The sequence below is a fragment of the Pygoscelis adeliae genome, unplaced genomic scaffold, assembly GCF_000699105.1.
Source record: "Pygoscelis adeliae isolate BGI_AS28 unplaced genomic scaffold, ASM69910v1 Scaffold108, whole genome shotgun sequence".
Lineage (NCBI taxonomy): Eukaryota > Metazoa > Chordata > Aves > Sphenisciformes > Spheniscidae > Pygoscelis > Pygoscelis adeliae.
Genome location: NW_008825498.1, coordinates 2,655,394 through 2,676,271, shown reverse-complemented (window position 1 = coordinate 2,676,271; position 20,878 = coordinate 2,655,394).

Genomic DNA, 20,878 nt, shown 5'->3' with positions numbered 1-20,878 from the left:
CTCAACCACTTCCCTGGGCAGCCTGGTCCAATGTTTAACCACTCTTTCAGTAAAGACATTTTTCCTCACGTCCAATCTAAACCTCCCCTGGCACAACTTGAGGCCATTTCCTCTCGTCCTTTCGCCAGTTACTTGGGAGAAGAGACCGACACCCACCTCACTATAACCTCCTTTCAGGTAGTTGTAGAGAGTGATGAGGACTCCCCTCAGCCTCCTTCTCCATTTAAAGATGCCTTGGCCTTGTAACAGTCTTTCATAAAACAACTCTTTTGCCTGCTTGTCTCCTCCACACCCAAAGCAAGGTTATTCTTTACAGCAACAGACAGAAGACTCATTGAAAGAAATGTCACTGACAACGAGCAGTGAATCAGCGCCAGTCCTTAGTGTGTTCCTACATCTGAAAAAGCCGACTGCTGGTAATTCAAGGTGTATAGATGATGTAGACAATAGAGACACTTTATAATCCCAGACAAAGCCAAGATCACAGAACCGTATAACGAGCTATCCCTCGCTTTTATACAAATGACTGATTTGACAAAACCTAAGGATCTTTCATGGACTTCTGCAATAATGTGGAACATTTGCTTTCCATGCAATAGAGCAAAACTGTAAAGTTGTGAAGATGGAAAACCCACGTACTGCTAAGAAATACACTCTAGAACCTTCTGGAATGTAACAGCATTCACATTGCTCTTATTTAAAAATCATTTGGGGTTTGCACATATTTCACGTAATTCAGGGATTAGCTATTATCATTAATCGTGTTTTCACATTGTGTCCACTGTGCTAGGTACAGTACTTTTAATAATAATACAGTGTATAGTATTTCTAGACAAAGCTTAAGACAGGCAAATACATATTTTTATCTGGCCTACGGAGATGGAAAAGAGGCAGAGGATGAACAGGAATCTACTCATTTAGGAAAAACAAAATTCCTCTGGTGGAGTGTTTTACACAACAAACAGCCACAGCACAATTCTGACAGCAACTCATCCTGAGCAGCATCTGTGGTTTCCACTGAGTTCCATCACTTGTACTGCATCAACTGATAGCACCTGGTGAGATTAAGAATGAAAAAATTGATCTCTTTGGGATTTTTAGGTTTTGTTTTCATCAGTTGATACTAATTCTGCAGTCAGCCATTTTGATTTGTAAGGTAAACTACTGCTCATTTCAACTCAGAAGCAAAATGTGGTTCAGAGAGGTTGAGTTTTCCATAAGTTGGTGTTCTGGTCCCTTGAAATGTGGATCTGTCATAAGATGGTGTTCCAAATTTTCATTGCCTGCAGTCTGTTTCATATAACTGGGGATGGGTATGACTTGATTAAACGCATATAAGACTGTTCTTTTTCAGGATTCATTTAAATCCATCCTAGTTTAGAAGAAGAAACTTGTTCACAGCTGTGTAGGTGCTGTGTAGGTGCCATGTATGAAGTGCATTGTCTTCTCAGTTCAGTTACTCTTAGGCAGGTGGTCACATCACAAACCATCAGAGTAACTGGCTTGAAAAAATAACCTTGTTTCTTTCAGGAGGGAGAATAATAATTAACAGCATATGGAAAGAGTTGCTTTTACCACAGGGATGAAAGGTACATTGGTAAAACAGGATGTGGGCAAATTTATGCTCCAGTTGTCTCTGTCTGTGGTATGTGTCAGCCTGTGTCTGAACAGGAGATTCTGGCTTACGGTGTGTCCAGATGATAGTCAGAATAATGAATGTATTTTTTTGAAAATAGAAAATATAAAACAAGCTTAAAACTGGAGCAGTTCATTGACTTAAGTTGTAAGAATCTGGCCTACTGTAATTCCATAGAAATTACTCCTGAATTTTGCAGAAAGTATCTTTATTTTTTGTTTCATCCTACTGTCAGAAATAGTGGGTACACATTTTTCAATTTTGTATGTTCATATTTCCTGAAACTTTGCCTAGAACCTGAAAAGTGTTAGAAAATACTGGAAAATCTGCATATGATTTGTAAGCTATCTTTGAACGGGTTATCTTTCTAGGTGCTACCGCTGCAAAAAAATATATTGCGATGATAAGAGTAAGCCTGAATTTCTCCAAAGTGCTTAACTTTAAACTATTCGATATCAGCCAGAATTCCAGAGGATTTCAGCTCAGATTAAAAATATTTTTTTAATGTGAAAAGTCATGCAAATTGATAAATGAGTCTTACAATATCCTGTCTAGGATGACCATGTCATGCATATGGTTGAATTTATCATGTATCTCACACAAAGAAAGGCAAAGCTTGATAAGGAGTTTTATTGGGCAATTACTTTTTTTTTTTAAATTTGCAAATAAAGCAGATTGATTTCCATCTTGAAGTAATTTACTAACACATTATAAACTCATCAAACACTAACGTGGTACAGTACGCCTCATTTCCTGCTTACTAAATAATCCTTTGGCTGTCTGCTTTGTGTCTTTCAGGTTGAATCTGGAATTGTTCTCTGCTGGGGACGTCATGGAGCCTGGCGTCAGAGTCCTTCACCTGAAGGAAAACATTGCCTCCTTGGCTCGGCTTCTTGCAAGTACAAGCCATGGCGGATTCCCAGTGGTTTGCAGGCCCAAGCCAGACCATGCAGAGGTGTTCCAAGGAACTATTAAAAGGTAAAAATGCTATCAAATTGATGTCATGTGATGTTTCTGGCCATTTATCAGATTTTTTTTCTTTAAGCATCTGTTTGTGAAGATTATTTGCGATGGATATGAAACTTGTTCCTACTTTCTTTAGCATGGACGGCAGGTGTCCGTTAAAGAAACGAACTAGGTCCTTTCTAGTACAAGGTTATCTATTGCATCAGGGATTTCTTGAAACAGCACCAATGAAATGATCTTACGGGAACTGTAAAAAAAGGGAAAATTGCCCTTCAGAGCCTTAAAGGTTCACTGAAACAGTAATTTAAAAGGATTTGAATCTAGTTAATCATGAAATGTCCCATGCCAATTCAAAGCTGGGCCGCTCTTTCTTCACAATTTTTTCATTTTATTAGTGTATACTTTTACAGGAAATGAGTTAACATAAATCATATCACAGACGAGATAAGCAACAAAGTCACTGGAAGTAACGTGCTAGGGTAAACAAGAATTAGACTAAAGGAATCCTTGCCATATGGGGGACTCTCAAAAGGCATATAAAATCTCCTGATAAATGAAGTATTTATGGTACTGTATTTCATACGACTACAAGAGTGAATTCATCTTTTCAGAAAGGTATCTTAAGACTGTCCTTTGAGTGGTGGGTCACGAGTGGGAGAGGCAGTGACTTAATTTCCACCTTGAGTATCCTAGAGGAAAGGAGAAGACGCATATGCAACTCCTACTGCACAGGAGTTCACACAGCAAAGCCCTATGAATTATGCTTCCAATAACTGTAATACAAACACAAGGCCAGTTCTGTATTGTAATATCATAATCTTTCATAATTTGCATGGTGTCTTTTGTCCTGAATGACCTAGTATTCTACATCTTTTCTTGTAGAGAATTTTTTTTAATCCACTTCTGGTTTAATGCCTTAACTGCGTGGCATTTGGGAGCCATCTGTGAGCAAACAAGGATAAAAGTATTTTCTTCTGTTAATCTGGGTGGGGAAAAATGTTATCTGTGCATCATCAGTGTAAATTTGGATAGGACTTGTCTGCTTGCCTGCTTTATAACAAATTTTCAAGGATGAACTGCTGGCAGGTGGATCACACGAACTTACCTCATAGCAATGGGGTCAGCTGCCCTTCTGGAGCACGAAGAAGGGAGTGAATATTGAATAAAAATTGTGAACTTGCTTCATTGACAAGTGAAACAGTTTGTATGAACCTTTTAGGAAGAGAAATATCTGCTTGGAATAAGAATTGTACAGTGGAAATCGTTTGGGTCGCAGTGGCCTGCAGGAGTAACGACATCAATAAGTGCAGTATCATATACTTGCACGTGATATGTACACTTGTTCCCTGATGATGATGCTGTCATAAACATTATTAATAAGAAATGTGCTAAGGCACTAAAACCTAAATTTCTAAGTGATAGTCTGCAGTGGGTACCAATCTGAAGATATTATATAGCAGGAACTAGTGTGCTTTTGTCGTTCTCAGCTGTCCACAGCAATAAAACTAGAAAGCACACTAACAACTGATACACCCAAAGTTCCTTTTAAATTCAATTTATAGCCTCATCATTTCCTTATTAATTCACCAGATCACCTTGCAGTGAGCGTCCCAGGCTGCTGAGGAGTATGCTGAGTTTATGCAAATACCGTTGTGCTTTGTAATGCAGAGCAAAGTGGTGTGGGTGCAAGCAAAAAGGGGGACAGAAGGCTGATCACGAGCACATCCCAAAGAGAGGCGTCTTTAGAGAAAAGCTGATGCTACCTGACAGTTCTGGTAGGCTTGTGGTCTGCTTAATCCCCAGAGCTCTTTTATGATACTTTCTGTTAGAGCCTTTTAAAAGGGATGAATGAAAAATTTGTTTCCCTGTCACTTTCAGCATAAATGAGCTGTTGTTAGACTGTTTTGAGTAAAACCAAGATAATGTTTTAAATGGTTGACAAAGAAGCAACAAATTACTTTTTTGGCTAGTTGGTTGCTCACTCCAGTGAAACCCATACAGAGATGTCTGGAAGCAAGCATTGCATTCTGGGGTGTTCTGACGACACCCCTTCTTGCCCCAGTGTGTGCCCAGATGCCTGAGTACTTGCGTGATGAGTTCTGGGTGCCTTGTCCCCAGCGGGGATCACGGGTGACTTTGCTGTTCTGCTGTTCTCACCAGCACCAGGAAAGGAATGCTCTGTAGCCATCCTCTGAAACAAGCCTCCAAAAATGTGATGTGTCATGGAATTAGTGTATTCATAACCATAAGTGGTTAGGATTCGGGTTTTCCATCTTACTCATAAAATTACAGCTCTTGCAGCACGTAACTGTTAAGACCAAGATGAGAAATGTCTGTGAAATCCTTAAAGGAGAAGGGTGCTGTTCAACCCAATGCAATCCCATGTGGAGGTGACATGACCACAGGCAGAAAAATGATAAGTTATTTTTTCCATCTTATACATCAGTAATGTTAAAGTGGAGGAAATGTGGCTTGCCTGGCATATTTTTAAAAAGGTGGCTTGGGAAAGATGCAAAAAATAATTGCCATGATGTTTTTCTTGAGTGTTGCCTTGGGCATTATTATTGACTCTCAAATGTGTTTTTTTTCCTAGTACAAAAATGTTGTTGTTAGGTTAAAAAGAAAGGGGCAACAAGCTAATGAAGGGAAAGAAGCAAACAATCTGCTAAGCTTGCATGAAGGCAGTGGCAGCTCATAGTTTTTTAATACTGTTTCTCATTTATGTCTTTTTCTGTACCGTTTCTTCTCATGAAATAAGCATGGATGAAACACTAAATTTGGACGAAATGTAAAAGCTATTCAGTACCTGCCCACACTTGGAAACTGAGAGTTGCTGTACAAGGACAAAGTGTTGTTATGTTTTGTAATACCTATAAATGATTCTGAACCTTTGAAGAGAAAAGGTCAATGTCAGTTCTTACAAAAGCAAGGACTGTGACCAAGCAATGTTGGCTGCAACTTGCATGGGCCTACAAATGCACCTCAGTGCTGGCCTGTAGCAAACACCCAGATATTCCAATTTTATTTAAAAAAAAACCAAAACAACAAACCAAACCCCCAAAATTTTCCAGATCTGCTTAGTGGGGCCAGATTTTTCTCCTACCTTTTGTGATCTGGATGGTTACCCACTGGGGATCAAGATGAGATCACCAAACACGTTTTTACATGGGTGACCTAGATCTGAAGCTGTTATCTTCCAAGTAAGCAGTAGAGTTGAGTAAGCAGTAGAGACTAAAACCAAAAGCAACTACTAAAGAAAACTCCTTGGCTTTAAAATTGTTAAAGAGGAAGCAAACTGTAGCTGAGAAGCAAGTTTCCAAAACAAAGATCTCCTTAGAGTAATACTTTTGACACTTTGCCATAGGCAGAGCTCTGTGCATGCCTGGGAAACCCTCGCAGAATTCAGTTTGAGGAACGTGTGTCTGGTGAATTTGATGCACGGCATTGATGGGGATGATTGACTTATTGTGTGCAACACAGAGGGTTGAGGGACTGGCCTCACCCCTTCATTTCTCCCACAGTAATGATGATACTTGCACATCAGAATAAAACAAGCTATTCTTTTGCGCTGCAGCTGAAATGCCTCCCCCGTCTCCCCCCAGTGACTGCAGGAAGGGAGCTGGGCTGTCATGAATGGGTTATCCCAGAGTCTGCTGAGAGCTATAAATGTCATGCTCTAAATGGCATGGCCTCCTGGCTAGGTGGAATTCATTCTTCAGAGAGACCTGAGGATAGGACCACTGCCTTCCTTCCCAGGAAGTTTCTGCCAGAGACACTGCGTGAGGCTGTAAATGCATATTGAGGAGTTGCTGGGAGGTCCCCTGGCTCTCTCTTGCCTTGGCTGCTCTAGTCTGTGGCTCCAGATCCTCCTCCAGTGGGAAAAGATAGTTATGCTTCTGCCTAATTTCTGTGAGACCAAAACTGAAAAAAGAGCTGTTTTTTCACTTCCACATATGTTACAATGTACTGGTGTAGGGCCATTGTGGGGCAATGAAGTGGTTCTTTGACATGATGAAGAGATTAGACACATCATCACTTGTGTTTTGCTGCTCCATCTTCTTTGCCAGAGGTTACTTTATAATGTAAACCACAGTAAAAACAGAAGACATGGAGGATTTGAGGAGGAAAGTTGTAGGTAACGAATTTATTTTCCCTGGCTGTGGACATGGCTGGGATATAACACGGAGGGTGATGATACCTCATGGTCATCAGCAACGTCTTTGCTGCCATGCCGTGCATCTTCCCACGCACGATCACTTCCTTCCACACGTGTCTTTGACAGTCATGTACTCTCTGATTTCTTCCACCAAAATGGATGACAACATGCTCTCTGCCTAGGTGCTTATTTTCTGAGATGCTCTTTATCCCCTATTATATGTAGGTTTCCCGCATATTTGTGACTGATGAATACCATGTTCCTCCCAGGGACTGTTCTGGTGTTGGTGGCTTTTCTTCCCTTTACTTCACTTTTGCCAAGGAAAATGAAGGAGCAGGGTTTCCGTACTCCAGTTAAATCCTCCCAGTATTCACTGAAGAAAAGCAGGTGGATGCTGGTGTCTTGTTAGGCCAGGATCTGTCCCCTCCATTTCCTTTGAGGAGAAGTGGTGCAGAGAGGCAGAAGCTGGAATGCTGCCTGGCAATCTTAATTTCTGCCTTGAATACAGCTATGAGGCAATTTTCCTGGAGAAACTACTAGGCTGACGAATACCACTGAGTAGCCTGTTTGGGAATTTTACCATAACAAATAAACCATTTTGTTCATGTGTGAACCTCTCAGATCTGTACCATACATAGCTCTCCTGTTGTAAGGCTGAAGGCTGGATTCTCTGTTTTTGCCTTTGCACTCTTACCTACACAGCTGTTGGCCATTACTCTGCATTTTGTTTGACGATCTTTTAGCTGAAGGAAAATTTTTTTTTGCTTGATTTAATTTGATTGGGAGAAAGTAATTATGCAGAAACCACAATATCTCTGACTCTAAGCAGACTGTACAGAATATATCCGTCTAAGCAGAAATGGGTAAAACTTGGTTTTCTGCTACTTCTCTACAGGATGTGACATTTCTGGCATTGTGCCTGCATTTTTGTGTGTATTTTTTCACATAGGAAACCCCATCTCTTCCCACCCATCAAGTTTACTGAAACTTCAGCATTTGTGGTTGATGGAAATTGTTATTTTTGGGCCAAAAAGAAATGTCAATAAAAATATTGTAGGTAAAGTTGTCAAAAACCCTTGTAGTTTACCATGTTTGTTCGAACTGTTTTGTTACACATTTTGATATGCTATATGGGAGCGTATTGACTATGTAATTGCCTTACTCTGGCTAAGCTTGTTTGATACAAGTGAAGTGAAGTGTTCAGAGTGCCTAATTCCCGTTTTCGGAACAAAGTTGGGAATTTAAGATCCTTTCAAAAAATAGAACTTTGTGCTCCAAATCAGAAAAGAAATATATTCAAAAGCTGTGGTCCTCGTGTAGTGGAAAAGTTACCAAAGCTTGGACTTTCAGAAATGCCTAGTGACTGAAAGCATAGCTTCCCATCTGAAGACATTTAAAAAGGTCTAATATTCTGGAAAACAGATTTCATCCATCTTAAAATAAAGCCTAATACTTCTGAAGATCTTGTTCTGCAAGGTGAATTAGAGCTTGCTCCTCTGTGTAATCATACAAATAGCTTTAAGTTTTGTGAGCTTTCCTTAAAAATGTCCAGCTGGCCTGAGCCAAGCGGCACGGGCCCGCAGAGCACAGCGTCGCCGCTGTGACACTCCTGGCGAAGCCAGCAGGACTCCATCGCTCACACAGAGCTGGATGTGGAAACTTACTTCAGTGAGGCTGGGAGCGCTGGCGAGAACGCTGAGGGCTACATCTTTCCACTTCAGAAACTCAGGGGAGATACTAAACATCCGCTTGATCAGCAGCAAACTCCCCGCTCTAATTCTCGCTCAAAGGATGTCACGTCTAATGGAGCCGAACGGCCAGAGAGCTGCACCTGAGAGGAGGATTTCTGCCTCAGATTAGTCCCCGGTCCGGAGTCAGAAGAACTGCCAGTGGAGGGAGCCAAACTACATTTCTGTTTGCAATATTTATTTTGCTGCTGTTCTTGCTGTGCTGCACTTTCTGCTTCCTTCGTGGAAGGAGGAAGCCAGGTACAGAACAGTGTGTGCTCATAAACCTCCTACTCGATGGTCCTGCTTTAATTTCCCTGCTTGTAAACTGGTATGGGAAGGGAGATAATCCGCTTTCCGCAATCAGAAGACATGGTAGAGCAGCTGTTCCCAGTAACAATAATGACATTATTGCTGAGACAAACATTTTCACGATGATGCATGGGAACACTAAATCCAAACCACATTGTTTAGCTAACGCATGCTTTCACTCTGCTAAAGGGGAATGTCACATAACTGAAAGTAAATTGAAGAGATCAGAGTTTAGAAAATATGACAAAGTTGAAAACTTAAAGCTGTATTACACAGTAACATCCTTTAGCAGAGAAATCATTGATCCAAAGTGGTGTGTGTATGTGTATTTTATGGCAGTTTATTAGGTATGACTCGTCTCTGGTCAGTCCAGTGAACAGAAACTGTTGTGAGTCAGGAATGCTTTCTGCCAAGCACTTCAGTAAAACTGAGCATAGCATATTGATATGTGCTGTGGGAAAGGAGATCTAGCATTGCAACATGTCATAGATATGTCAGGCTGTAGGTATGGTTTCTGGTATTTTTCTTTAATCTGCCCTCCCAGTTGGGACTAATGAAACAATACTCTCAAGGCGTGTGCATGCGCACGTGTGCAGAGAGTCCACACACACTTGTTTAATAAGGCAATACCTTTATTTTTCTTAGCAAGAGGAGAAGTACTTGCCTTCAGTAAGCAATGTGGTGCAACAGCTTAGGGACAAATGGAAAGTTAAAGACGAATTGAGACCCAAAACATTTAAACTGTAAATTAATTACTGAGCTTAGTGATATCTACCTTAATATTGCAACAGCCTTGCTGCTGACACTCTTGAAATAACTGATACAGATTTGAAAGCTTCTTGGAGAGTCTTTTCCTTCTGGCACTGTTGTGGAGAGGTTGCTAAGTTTAGATCACAGGAATGCAAAGTTACTCAATCAAACACAGAAGCCTGCAAAGTTCATGCAGTAAATGGAGATAAAAATGAGGTTTTGTTTCTTACTAGAGGATCATGGACAGCTTTCTCTCTTCCTCCTCCCCGTGGCTTTGCTGTAAGTTCCGGGCGATGGTGATTCTACCAGGTCTGATCAAAGCTAGAAACACTGTTGGCAGTTGTTTGAAGGCTGCATCTAAACTCAGCCAGCAAAGAAGAAAAAAAAGGGGAGAGGGAGCACGTTAGGGACTTGAAAACTATTTTTAGGTGTGCAGACTAGGGAGCTGACGGCAATTTCAAAGTGCTTTTGTGATTACTTAGTTTTCATGTTAGAGGGTAGAGTCTGTCAGCACATTGTTTGTTTTTACTGTCTGGACTCCTGCTTTTGAAAAGCTGATCCAGTTAATTTCAATGATACACTATACAGTAATCTTGCCTATTAAAATAAATGGAATCCAGCACTTCCAACAAAAGCCCTTGACGTTATGATCCTCCCATGTATTGTCAGGGTCCTGAGGCACTGCAGCTCATGAAAAACACAGATGGAGGAAGGTTTATAGAGTCTGTGGCAGTGGTTTTATTTCATATCCGAAGTGCAAAAATTTTCTTCCAAAGAACAATATTGTATGATACTTTTAAAATTAGTAGGCCTGTTTGGCCATACAAATAATTGTGCAGGTGCTGTAGGACTTTGTGACGGAGCCCTTTGGAGGGAAAACTGGAGTGCTGCAGAGGCTGTGTGCTAACTCAAAAAGCCAAATTAAAAACGTATGCAGCCTTGCTGCAGCATGTGGGTGGCTTTTAGGCAAGTGCAGAGTGTTGTTAAATGTTGAAATCAAATATAGGCATGGGGAAAATTGGTGTGTGAATGGAAAGACTGATCACATACTTGTCCTGTCATTTAAATGTGTGGTAGGTTCCTCTGAAATTGAAAATCTGCCTGGTAACAAGCCAGCTTGTAGGGGAATACAAATCTGATCCTAAGCCTTCATCCTTTTTTAAAATCTAGCCTTTTTGTAGGTTTGAAATACTAAGTTTGCATTTGCCATTTATTAACAGCTGCCTTTGCATTTTCATGTTGAGGCTGCGGACTTACTGTCTGCTCATTCACCCTGATGATGGTGCCCATAAAACCAGACAGCTGGCAACTTAAGTAATGAATATTAACCTCAAAACACAGCTCTGAGGTGGAAGAAATCCCTGTTTTGTAGGTCTGAAAACTGAGGTACAGAGATTAAATATTTATTCAGCATCTTTTGAAAGGCTGTGGCACGGACAGGATTTGATCTTAGCTCTGGAAAACCTCAGTCCAGTACTTGATAATGACCTTTTTATCATCTTGTAGGTAAAATGCCAAAAATTCATGCAAAGCTCCTTCTTGGTTTGAAGAACGAAATATTAAGTAAACAGTAATGATTTAGCCTGCCTAACCTGAAACAACCCTGTAACCCTGAGATTTTGCTGTGTAAGACGAGGATTTGGCGGATTTTAAAACAGTTCCCGGTATGTGATGATCTAGTCCTTATCTACTGTCTAGCTCACCATATGCAGTATAGTCTTTTTTACCAGTTAAAAAAAGGCACAATGCTATTTGAAGTCAGGAAAAATGCATTTAGTATACTAGTGGCTATCTTACCAAGAACATAAAGTCACAACTGTTATTAAATAGAATTTATATTTTACAGTCCATGTAAAAAGTTTCTCTCATTGTGCGCTTTTGGAAGAGTTGCATACTTACGCTAGAACTTCTGCTGAGAGCAGAGCAGTGATCAAATCCTGCAAAATCCTCTAAGCACTCCTTTCACTTCAACTGCTGTGAAAGTTGAAGGTGCAGCAAGTTTTCAGAGACTTGTTGATATTGCAAATAATTTATACCAGCCACGTATTAGGATGAGGAAGGACCATGAAGAGTTTCAGGGTGCCATATTCGGTTGTTTTAGTATGCAATTTATTGTTACTTCTTACTGTTCTTTTGTCATTGTTTTTTCAAACTGACCGACATAAATCAAAATTTAGTAATTGATGTCACTGGGTTTTAAACATGTCTGAGAGAAGCCCTGAGACCGTAGATTTTTAATACATGGAAAGGACATTTGTTTTATTCTGGTCAGAATATGTTAATCACTGGTCCTCACTGAGTTGGATATTGGCCAAAACATCAGATATAATCAGCTCAAGAATAAAAGCAATGCGGGTACCTTTGGTGGATTAATGCAGGAGAAATAAGCCTAAAGCTTTCTGAAGCAAGCTAAAAATGATGCTTCAGGTTCTCTAACCCTGCCTCCTCCTCCGGCCCCACTGTGTAGCTATTTTATCCATTTAATTTGGGACAGTGCTGCCCTGAATGCTTTTGCCAGTGACATCACCTTTTAATCTTCCTTCTGTTCATTTGCAGCTACTTTGGAGCTGCAGTTCCTTTTATGTCACTCCCCCAATATTTAGAATTTGTAATTTCCTCAGATAATTGGCCATCTTGACAAGAAGAGTGACACAATCAGCTGTCAGATACTTTTCATTCCTGAATTCCATGCCAAATCTGACATGTGGATATTGGGATAATAATGTGTTATCTTAATTAGGTGTATCTTCATGATGCATGCTTTATAACAGATAGAGCATATGAAACTACTGCAATGCCTTGCCAGGGTATCTTTGAAATGAGATTCCCTACTTAGGGGTTTTCTTCCTTCTTAAATAAATAAAGAGTAAACGAACAATTGCAGAGTCCAAGTCTGAATCCTAGCACTTCCTGTTAAACCTCACAAAATAGTGCAAGAAACATGTTTGGTCTGCTTTCTAAGGCTTGATGATGTGATAGGAAGGATGTTGTATGTAACATCAAAGAGTGATGTTGTTATACCTCTGAAGCATGACTTCTGGAAGTCCAAGTGAAATAATGTATGTTCATTTTTCTCCTGAATATGGCAGTTTTTAACAGGCTTGGATTCTTATCAGAAATGTTCCAACGATTTCCTTCATTGTGTTTGCGTGTGCTTTTTTTTTGACTAGCCAAATTTCTCTCACACCTCCCAAAGCCCTGTTAAGTGACTCCCTGCTGGGTTTAGTTAAGAGCGGTGCCGAGCAAATTGCAAGCTGCCAAAACCGGCCAACAAACCACTGGTGATGAGCAAATGTTTCTGCTCTTTCAGCTCATGGTGAATGTTGCTGTTTTTTTAATTCCAGCCCATGATGTTCAAGTGGAAAATGGTGAAGCCTGGACTACAGGCAGGCCTGAACAGTGTTTTGGACCTGAGCATAGAGAGTCTGGCAAAGGATCAGGGTGGATCATAACTTTCACACTTGATGTCTATAAATTCATGTTAGGATTAAAGTCTTGAGAGTATGCCTGGCCCAGCGATCATCCTTGAAATCGACTTCTTGGAGCTGCACGTGATGATCTCGGAGCAGAATTTAGATCTCTCTATTTATATCTCACTTAGAATGATTACAGACCTGTTTGTGAAAGACCATAAAATGTGAACCTTTAGAGAGCCCTGCAGAACAAAGTGTGTAATGCACCAAAGGTAATCCATGACTGGATTAATTTCTTCTCCATGTCCTCTGCTGTAGTGAATATATTATGAGTTATTGCGTTTTCCTCCCTTTCCTCCTCCAAATGTAGCCTGAGGGGAATAGAACTGTTGTAGCATGCCTATACTGCTCTTTTTAGTGTGTCCTCATGATTGTCCTCAAACCCAAGTCCATTAACTGTCTATGCGACAAGTCCATACGCTGGCATGCACATGGCAAGAGGCTTAGGGCAAGCCAGTGACTTTCCCAGGAGGGGAGATGTGAGCCCAGGGCAAAGTATTTCCTCAGTGGAGTTTTCTCAGCAGATGGCTCTGCTGCAGTGTTGTGCTTTCCTTAGTAATCTGAAAGAGATTTTATGAAAACCAAAGCCAGTCAGGTATTAAATTGAGACAAATAAAGTTTCAATAGTTATGAAGGGTGCAGAATTCCTTGTTTGTGCTGTGAATGGGATGTGCTTTAAAGGTGGGAGCAGGTGACAGACTCCTAGTATTCCTGGCTGTGCCACCAATTTTCTTCAGAACTGATGTTTTTCCACAAGTTAACATTCACACTCAGGTCTTCACCTGTAAAAGGATGATACCTGTATCCCAGCCACAGGCGTACTTATTTATAAATCCCATTAAGAACCTTAGACGAGAGACCAAAGCCATGTCTGCATTAACAAAATGCAGATTTCAAGACTGGATTTACAGAGTGAAACAGCTGACTGTTTCAGGAGAAAGGGGACTGCTCTACAGTGCTAACCAGCTCACGGGAGGTGGAGGTGATAGGATAGTTTCCTTCAAATGTGTGTTCCAGATCTGAACTGAAATGCGGAGGTAGAGGCTCCCAAAGTATCTTGTTTTTAAGTTGGAGAAAAGGCTGTCTATATAAAAGACCCAAAACATGTGAAACTGCAGTTTAATGTAATACATTGGAAACTAGTTTAATGTTACCTTTTTGTGTGTGAGAGCTCAATGGTATTTCATAACAAGTTTACCTTTTTTTTTTTCACTCTTTACAGTTTTGATCCAGCTTCACCAAATGCAGGACAAAGAAGTATAGAATAGCGAAGGGGAGACTGTTTGGAAAGAAAATAATAGAACAGCAAATAGCCTGCTGGTCAGGGCAGCCAGTGGGAACGGGGGGGGCCCGGTTGTACAGATCCCTGTTTATTCAGCATGGAACGCCTCCAACAGGAGAAATTAAGACATGCCATATATAGCCACTAATGTGCTCGTTATGAAGAAGAGTGTGAAGAAAGGGCTTGAACCTAGTTCTTCCATATCCTGTCCCTAGGGAGGGCACTAACCACCAGCTTTTGGAACTGGCAGGCATGTTGTCTTAGTGTAAGTCCTCTGCTGTGCAGTGCTAATCCCACCTTGAAGCAGACTAATCTTTCCCAGGAGACATTACATTAAAACTAGTAAATTCCTATAACAAGTTTTGGTTTGAACAAATCAATATTTTCGGATACAGAAATATTTGTTTGAAAAATTCTTAGCTTATACTTGGTCTTCCAGTCAGAAAAGCCACTTTCTACCTCATTTGTATTTCTCTGATGCCCTAATGAAGATTGTGTGTCTGCTCTCCTCTGGGTCCCTCAAGCACATCGTTTACTAGTGTGTTGCACATCTTCGTACTACTGTAGTAGCTCCCAATTGTAATCACAGACCAGGGCTAACACAATGTTAAGTATGTTGCAAAATAAAAAGTTTTGTGGTTGTCCCCAAGGTGTTTGTTATCTAAAAATGTTAAAAGGCTGGAAGTGGATAGTGTGGATGGAGTGTGTGTGTGTGTGTATGGAGCAAGGAAACACTAAGATATAAATGATAATTTTAAATATATTGCTTGTCAAGGCATTATATGTGTACTGTGGAAGGGGAGAACTCTAAAGAAAGGTTTGAAATGATATAATTGATAAAGATATCCATTTTCACATGACTAAATCAGCAAGAATATTAAATGTCTTAATGAACTCGAGTGCAGTACTGTGAGAGAAGGTTTCACTGATGATTTAAAATATATGAATTTTTTGCAGATCTCATGTTTTAATGTAGATGTTACTTAAGAAGGATGTGGGAAGGAACAACAGTCTGTCTACTTATATTCAGATAATTGTTTGCTTATTATTGGTATTGCTTTGTTGGGTGCAAACTAGACTGTGCATGAGCTGGTCCTGCCAAGCAGGACAAGAAGAACACGTAGGATAGGTGATGTCCTTTAATCTAATTAGCCAAACCTAAACCAGAAAACACCTGTGTGATGCTGCTATTGCTGATGGAAGTTTAGGAAGGTGAAATATCTGGTCAGCCCACTAATAGTCTAGAATCATAGAATAGCTCGAGTTGGAAGGGACCCATAAGGATCATCGAGTCCAACTCCCTGTTCCTCACAGGGCTACCTAAAACTAAGCCATATGACTAAAAGCATCATCCAGACGCTCCTTGAACTCCAGCAGGTTTGGTGCTGTGACCGCTTCCCTGGGAGCCTGTTCTAGTGACTGACCACCCTCTCGGTAAAGAAACTTTTCCTAATGTCCAGCGTGAACTCCTGACGCAGCTTCATTCCATTTCCTTGTGTCCTCTCGCTGGTCACCAGAGAGAGGAGATCAGCACCTCCCCCTCCGCTGCCCCCCCGAGGAAGTTGTAGGCTTTGGTGAGGTCACCCCTCAGCCTTCTCTTCTCCAAGCCGAACAAACCAAGTGACCTCAGCCACTCCTCGTAAGTCTTGCCCTCAAGGCCTTTCACCATCTTGGTCACCCTCCTCTGAACACACTATAATAATTCGATGTCCTTCTTATATTGAGGCGCCCAAAACTGCACGCTGTTTTTGAGGTACCATAAGATATCTGATGCTAAAGCATTGTGTGCTTGCTTTTTAAAATTTGCCCCTTATAATGAATGTAGTCCTCTTCTCTAACCTTAGGTTAGAGCTGTGCATGCTGCTGGAGAATGAGCACATCTTTGAACCAGAGAGAAATGATAAGTCTTTCTCCTCCTCTCATCCTTTCTCCTATGAGAAGGTAACCTGTTTTCTTTCAGTTCTTCCCCTGTTTAATCAGCATGTATATTGGGTGATTTAGGATGAGCTCTCCATGAACGAAGAGATGATGTAATATATGTGGTTGAGATAAAGAAGTGGTCAGGTACAATTTAAATGTACCAAAGGATGACCAGAGCCCTTCCAGGGACAGCTGTCATAAACTATAATGCCGCCCAGAGTCTGGAAGTTGTGCAAGACTGCTGGCAGAGAATTTCCTTGCTCAGATAGGCTGTTCCAATCTTCTCTCTCTCAACTTCTCCATGGATAGCAGAATTATTATAATATTTAATTCTGTATGGGATAGCACCTCTCTGAATGATGAGTGTTTGTAAAAGCTTTCAAACTTGAAAAGCATGTAGCATTCTTCCCTTTGATAGATGACTAAAGGATTTTTAGGAAAAGTAAACATTAAGCGTGGTAGAAGAAAATCGTGTGTTACCAAGGCAAGACCGGTAATGCAGTTTTGAACAATTTATAGAAGCACAATGGGAAAGTCATCATATATTATTGAAGCTTGGTCTGCACATGGGAATCTGGCTGGCAAAACAATGTTGAGAAGGAGCAGGGCAATTACGTATGGGATGAGGTGCCAGGATACAAATAGGTACTCCTGTGGAAGAGGGCTGAAGCTCAGCTGATGGCTGATACCAGTTTTGTTGCATTTTTCTGCACTGTGCTATCATGTAATTACCACTTAGTGTGTGAATTTTCACAACGTGAAAAACCTCACCCCTAAGCCAATATAACTTACATTGTCTTAACAGAGATACAGTTACACTAAGGGAAAAAAAAATCTTTTTGTAAGTAAAGAGTGTTTTATTTTAAATTGCTAATTTAAGCCTTATTGGCAAAAGAATTTATAAAGTTTGGACAAGCTCTGCCAGTGTAGCTCTGCTAGAAAACTTTTTCGTAAGAGTCAAACTGGAAAGCTTTTGAACCTTGGATTCTAACATGCAGCGCAGAAGGAAAGAGAAATGGATTTTTGCCTATTCCAGATAACAGTGGAGAAGCTGCCCAATCTGTCGCGCCTAACCATGCTGCTGAATCGCTACGCTACAGATCCCCGGTATCAGCAACTCTTCATCAATCTGGTAAGACTGAAGCCAACTCTAAAAACAAACATTTCCTCCATGAACAATGTGTTTGTTATATTTTCTCATTTGTTTATGATGGCTGTGTCAGCCGCACTGATTTACATAAACATTGCCAATCCTGGGATGTTACATTCTCAACAAAAGTAGCTGAGTACAAACAGCATTCCGAAGTTTTAATTCATATTGTATAAACATAACAGATGTTGATAAAATGAGCCAAAAAGAAAATACAACAAAGGAGACCATTTCAAGGGGGCTTTTGATTAAAATGCATTCCAGATTGACAAAATGATACAATGTTAATGGAATAGATCATTTAAATGTCATTATTTGGCTCCTATAGTCCTATAAAGCAAATATAAAGCAACGCTTTTGAGATTTTAGGCTCCATTACGGTACAATGCCTATACATCAACTTATAAATAAAGCTATATTTCTTTCCCCTTTCCTTTTTTTTTTAATCCCTGCTATGACATTGCCACATTTATTTCCTAAATACTGTACTGAAATACTGGGTCCAAAAGCAATAATGTGTTTGGTATACTGAATAAGGCCTAAAATAAATATGTTATAAACAAAATAAATGTAGTTTCTGCCTCGGTGAATTCCAGTCTACAGCATTGAAACTGAGGTGGGGGGACACTGGGAAATTCAGGCCAGAGAGCCTAATTCAGATGGATTTTATTTAAAACGATATAAAATCTGCTTCTATTTACTCATGTGTAAAGAAGATGGAACTGAGTTTAAGATCCATCTAGTCTGAATTCCTTGCTTTGAGAATAGCTAGAAGGAGAGAAAAATTATAAAACCCACAACGCTCCTAATATCCATTATCTAATTTGGTTTAAGACTTTCCTTGTAATATCTGGGGAAACTGAGGTGGAGAGAGGACACACGGCTTTCCAAAGTTCAAGAGGAGGTCATACATGGGAGTAGAAGCCAGCTCAGCTGAGACCCAGTCCAGTGTTTGCACCACTGGGCCACACAACCTTTTTGTTATGGGAAACCTATTGCACTCAATTAGGTTTCACATTGATACCTAACTTTTAGTACCTGGTGTGATCCCTGAAGCACAAAGTTTAGTATCCCTTCTAACAACTTGTTATTATCATTCATGAAAGCTCTCTTTCTGATATCCACAGAAATATCCATTGTGAAGTTCTTGGGCGTAATGATTTCCTGTGGCAGTGAGTTCCACAGCAAAATTATATGTGGTATAGAAAGAAGAAACCTTTTTACCTTTTTTTCCCTCCTTATGTCTTCCAATGTCTCATCAGTCCTGTAAATGAAAGAGTGAGAAGAGACGTGTCCCTCTATACTGTGCATTTATTTATATTATTTTATCAGGTCTTTGTTTCATTTTTCCTCTGTCTGGGGAAGCATACATTTTGGAAGCATAATACACCTTCTTTGACAGAACTGGCCAAGTCGTAAGAAGGATACTGTAGAATTATGTGAAAAGTAAAAACTTAGTGATCACCTATATAAGCTATAAAGACCAGCTTGGTTAACAATAAAATGGTCCTTAGCTCTGTTCCTATCAAGAAACCGTTATAGCCCTCATAATTTTCAGTGACCAGAGTTCAGTACTTGCAGGCCCTCTTCTTCTCAGAGCCATATGATTGTTTTCTTTGTCCTCTTCCTCACAGCCTATGTTTCTATGTGAATTGACTTTTATAAGCATTTACTGCAAAATATTACAGGATGTCATAAATGGTTGTGTAATGAGATAGCAGCTATAAAAAATCTTAAGACTTAATAAATATTGGGGTCACTATTTCCAAGTAAAAACTCAGACCATATCAATGGAGCTCAACTTTGCTTTTCTAGCCTGTGAGATTTGGGTACATTCCAGTCATAATAGTTTATTTAGAGTGAACCTGATGGTTTACCAAAAAAGAAAGTATTTTTTTACTATGGTATTTCCTGATGTTTTAGGTGTACTTGGGGATGGGGAACAGGGAGAGAAGAACTAATGTTCTTATTGGCTCCTGTCCTTCAAGCCTGTTACCTCTCTCTCCCCGGCCTCCTTCCTCTGCCTTTCCTTCCCAGCGCTGTGGCAGGGGTGCACTCATGCTTTTGTGTTCTCCCTTTGTCTTCTCTCTTTGCCTTGCAGGAGCCATACATAAACAAATCTGCAATGTCAGTCCAAGCTCATTTCTCGCTGCAACGCACCTACATCATCTTTCGCACCCTGGGGCTGCGCCACCTCACTGTTGTTGACCCACAGAACCGAGTGGTTGGGGTGATCACCAGGAAGGACCTGATGCCTTTCCCACTGGAGGAGAGGCTCAGGCTCCAGCTGGCACCACAGAGCCCTGATGCCGGTGAGCAGCCCCTGGATTCAAGGCCATGGATGCGTTCTTAGGATTTGTCACTTCTTATTGAGCCTGTGTTCTTCTTTGGGAAAAAGTAATCAGAGCTTTTCCACTTGATCCCTTCTGGAGAAGAGATGCTTAAAAGCTGTTGTATCTAGACATGTGGGATTGTAGCCCAGAGCTATGTCTCTTCAGCTGTTTGGTGATTGCAAAGTTCATTAATTTAAATGCTTGTGAGACAAAATAAGAATTCACGTGTTTATGGAAGATGTACATAAAATCAGATGTGAAGGATGGATGTCAAGAACGTTTTTGTCACACTGTGTCTATGCCTCCCAATGAAAAAATGTCATAATCATTAGCACCAGTTATGTTGGCAAAGTGTTTCAGTGAGGACTAAATCTTCAACCTCTGAGTATCTGCCTGTTAAAAAGGAGAATGTTTCCATATCAGTGTTTTTATGCTGAAACGTGTATGTTTAACTGAGAGGAAATACTGCCTTGAGAGAGGTGGGTAACTGAAAGGAACAAGAAATTGGCCTTTCTTATTGGCCTACGTGTATTAGAAATTGAAAGGGAGAACTGTATGTAAGAGAAAGATATCGACTGTGGGGCTCCTGCCAAACTCCCATGACACTTCTCAGTGAGAGAAACTTGACATGCTTTTCTGTTGCCTACATTTCTTTCCATTTCTGCAACTCCTAGAATAGGCTCTCTTTCTCTCCTTCCACCTGATACAATAACATTTTTAGTTAAGTTCATGTGCAGTGAGGTATGGGGCAAATTCTAATAATGGGGAAGCAACATGATAAATTGTGGGAGTGGTTTTTGTGTATATAGCAGCATATTTACAAACTGAGCACAAATTAAATAATTCTTCATGATTTTGCAGTCATACAATGTTTGAAACCTTGGAAAGTGTTGTTTGTTAATAAATTAATATGAACAATTTTTTGGATAAAGACACTTTTAGATTTCCTTCTATGACTTTGTTCTGATAAATGTTTAATTTTTAATTAACAATAATACACAAAGCAAGTGATGCTTTGTGTATTAATGTTCTGATGTTTAATTTTGTTCTGATAAATACCAGAGGGATTCCCACAGATTTGGATATGTTGTGGTTTAACCTCAGTCAGTAACTGAGCACCACACAGCCGCTTGCTCACGCCCCCGGCCCCCAGTGGGATGGAGGAGAGAATCG